The sequence below is a fragment of the Triticum aestivum genome, chromosome 3A (genome assembly GCF_018294505.1).
Source record: "Triticum aestivum cultivar Chinese Spring chromosome 3A, IWGSC CS RefSeq v2.1, whole genome shotgun sequence".
Lineage (NCBI taxonomy): Eukaryota > Viridiplantae > Streptophyta > Magnoliopsida > Poales > Poaceae > Triticum > Triticum aestivum.
The window spans coordinates 139399948-139404038 of record NC_057800.1 but is presented as its reverse complement, the minus strand read 5'-3'; the positions used below and the strand labels follow the sequence as shown (position 1 = coordinate 139404038).

The window sequence follows — 4091 nt, the reverse complement described above, 5'->3', positions numbered from 1 at the left end:
GTCGGTACTAATGCCCCGACCCTTTAGTCCCGGTTCAATCCAGAACCGGGACTGATGGGCCTCCACGTGGGCAGTGCGCAGAGCCCAGTCAGGAGACCCTTTGGTCCCGGTTGGTGGCACCAACCGGGACCAATAGGCATCCACGCGTCAGCATTTTTGTGGCTGGGATTTTTGTTTTTTTTTGAAAGGGGGGGGGGGTTGGGGGTTTTGGGGGGTTAATTTAGGTGTTTCATATATTGTGTTAGCTAGCTATAATTAATAGAGAGAAGTGTCCTCTCTTATGTCCGTGCTTGGTCAACGCTACGTACTATACATACGTATAGAGAGGACTAGACACGCTGGCTAGCTAGTAAGCAAACGAAGGAAACAGAACATCGTCATGAACATATATGCATATAGAGAGAAGTGATATCGACCACCTCTCCTTCTCCGAGAGATTGGTCGAACAACAAGTTCTCGTATATCTATCTGACACTACCGGCTACATATATACAATAATTATCTCTTACAAATATAATCATACGGACTCAGGGTCCACATAGAATCCATCTTCAGGGATCATGTGGTCAAGAAAGAATGCCGCCAATTCCTCTTGAATTGCTCGCATGCGAGCTGGTGCTAGGAGTTCATCCCGCTTCCGAAACATCTAATTTGAAGAAGGGGGTCAATACATATACATATATATATATATATAAATGAATGAAACTCAACACAAATGATGGTAATAAAATAAAATTGTGAATGTTGTTATTTACGTACTTCATATTGTTCGTTAGAGTACCCGCTCCGCTCACAGGTCGTGTGGCCGATGGACTCGCAGATGTAGTATCCACAGAAATCATTCTCTTGTTCCTGCCACAACCACTTTACAAGAAATAGAGGTCAATCAAACTGATAAGCAAGAATGCTAAATGGTATTGATGAAACTAGCGCTTGAATCACTAGGAGATGCGCGGAACATGCTACTATAGTACTTACTTTCGGGTGTCTAAATTCCAGCTCCTTCGGCAGTCCCGGAACTGTTTTCGTGAATTTTCTCCAAACTCTGCCAGACAAAGAAAACAATTACTTGATATCAGGAAATGAACAAAGTTGCTGATATGGTGGATAATGATCGATTTAACTTACTTCTGGAGTATTTGAGTCATGTCTGCATAGCCCTGGGGATCTTTTCGTTTTGAGTCTAAGACGGTTACTAGTCCCTGCTCAAGCTTAATCTGTAGGAGAATATAGTGGAAACTGCACACACATGCATAACTCATGAATTACATTACTATAACCTTGACTAATATATAAGGGAAACCGAACACGCACAAGACAGTAACACTCACCTGAAGTTGTAAGGAAAGAGTATTATATCTTTGTTTTGATTTATTACGAACGATTGTAGCAAGTTGGCCTCGGTAGCTGCGGCATGAAGTTTAACCTGAGTTGCATCTATGAGATATGTGTTAATGAACCCAATATCACCGACTTGTCTTTTCTTCAATTCGGCGATCTTCAATTTGCATAATATAGTAAGGATGATTATAAATACATGCAATGAAAGAGCTAAGCTATATAGAGAAACTTAATGATAGAAGTAGTACTACTTACAGACAGTAGCAGGAGACCGTTGTTTTATCGAGGGCCAATTGATTGAAAAACTGATAGAATTCCTTAAATGGAACAGGCAACAGATCAATTCCAACGAGGTCATGCTCCTTTTTAACTTTCACATACAAAATACTCCTCCCCCAGAGTCTCTGCAGATTTTCAAGTACCAATCATGCAATCTTTGCATCATCGTTGATAGAGATCTTTCATCTTTGACGAGAGGCTTCCCGTACTCGTATCTTTGTATCTGCATGTCCATGGGTTCATAATGTACTTCGTCGGGCAGGTAATCTGCAAGATTGCTATAACCGGGCACCATCCTCGGATCATTAGCGACGTTGTGGCTAGGCACCTTGAGCGGGGGGCACGATTGCTTCGCTTGTTCGCCGAGCTGGGCAATTTGTTTCCCAGCTCGTCGTTCTTTCAGCCTTTGATCACTGACAATACTTCCCGACCGCTCCGCTTCGGCAAATTCCTTTCCAATAATGCAGTCATAGTTTCCTTTCGGTGGTTTTGTCAGGGCAGCCAGAGTGCGCTTCACTTTCACCCGATCTACCTTCTCCTCCGGAGGTGGATGTTTCTTTGCTTTCACCCCTTCAAAGAAGTTCCTCACTTCTTCTCGCGCGATCTCGGCGTTCTCCTCCAGGGTCCTCTCATATGGTAACTTCTCTGGAGTCTTCAGAGAAGGACCAAATCTGTATGTCCTCCCGCCTCTGGTTGTACTGCTAGACGCCGACCGAGCAGACGGAGCGGTTGTCTTCTTTACTTGCTTAAGAGGCGGAGGAGAAGGACTACGACGCGCCGGAGTAGCTGGAGCGGCGGCAGGTCTCTTCCGCCCTTGCTGACGAGGCGGAGAAGGAGGAGGCTGGCTGCTCGGGCGTGTCGGCGCAGGCGGAGAAGGAGGCGGAGTGCCGCCACGCGCCGGAGAAGGAGCCGGCCGAGGGCCCTGATCGTCACTCGCCGAAGGAGGAGGCGGTGGAGGCGGAGTGCCCTGACTCGCCGGAGGAGGAGGAGGAGGCGGTGGTGTCTAGTTCGAAAGGTTGATGAGCTCCCTCCGCCATAGGCATGGAGTCTTCAGAGCAGACCCCAGCCGAGTCTCCCCTTCACCGGTAGGGTGGTCAAGCTGGAGGTCCTCAAATCCCTCCGTTATCTTATCCACCATCACCCTAGCATATTCTTCTGGAATCGGCCGGCAGTGAAAAGTTGCGCCAGGTTCAGTAGGATAAACAGAGCCAACAGCCGCCTTGACCTTCAAATTCATCCATTGCGTCATAAGGTGGCAATTTTGAGACTCCGTTATAGCATCCACGGGATAGCTGGCAGGAGCCGTCAAGGCATGCTCCGGCTGAAGCAGCTCGGTGGAAGCCACGCTGCTTCTGCGCTGAGATGGCGGGGTAGCTTCGGGGGAGGCTTCGGCAGTACGTTTGCTGCGATTTGCTTCTCGTTCCTCTATCGCGTCTACCCTTGCTTGCAGCGCCTGTATTTGGGTCTGCTGCACTTTTTTCCTCCTCTCATGGGATTTGTAACCGCTTGCGTCCGGAAACCCAACCTTCCAGGGAATGGAGCCTGGCGTGCCTCGTGTCCGTCCAGGGTGCTCAGGATTCCCGAGGGCCATTGTGAGCTCGTCGTTCTCTCTGTCTGGAAAGAACGTCCCTTCCTGTGCTGCTTCAATATACTGCTTAAGCTTACTGACTGGTATGTCCATTTGATCGTTCGTCCAAATGCACTTCCCTGTTACAGGGTCCAGGGTTCCGCCAGCCCCGAAGAACCAAGTCCAGCAACGGTCTGGCCAGTTAATTGTCTATGGTTCGATCCCTTTATGAACCAGATCATTCTCAGTCTTGGACCACTTAGGCCGGGCTACGAGGTAGCCACCTGACCCCGTGCGATGGTGAAGCTTCTTCTCCGCAGCATTTTGCTTGTTTGTCGCCGACATCTTCTTACTCTTTTCTGATGTCTTGTGGGCCACAAATGCGGGCCAGTGATCTCTGATCTTCTCATATCTGCCCTTGAATTCTGGTGTCTCATTACTTTCGACAAACTTATTCAGCTCTTTCTTCCACCTCCTGAATTTGTACCAAAAGGTGGATTATTCTATCTGGGACTCCATTCCAGAACAACTTTGTAGAACTTTGTACCAACATGCCCTGGTTACTTCCGGCTAATGATGAAGGCATGGATTTCTTCAATACTTTGACACTAGGAAACCTCTCTCGACCCCTCGAACCCTCGACGACCCTGAAACCCTCGACCCTCGACCCCTTAACGACCCTCGACCCTCTACCCTAGTTCCCGACCCTCGACCAATAGAGGAGAAGAAGAAAGGAATAGCTAGAGGAGAAGATCGAAGAAAAAAAAGAAGAAAAAAAAGAGGAGAAGAAGAAAGGAATAGTGGAGAAGAAGAGAAAATAGTATTCTATTTTCTCTTCTTCTCCACTATTCCTTTCTTCTTCTCCTCTTCTTTTTCTTCTTTTTTCTTCTTCTTATTTATTTCT

General features: G+C 47.5%; 1 pseudogene; it reads left to right on the top strand.

Annotated features, from left to right (window-relative positions):
• LOC123058146 (cell division control protein 48 homolog D-like) overlaps nucleotides 1–4091 on the top strand; it is a 14456-nt pseudogene that overhangs the window by 1061 nt on the left and 9304 nt on the right.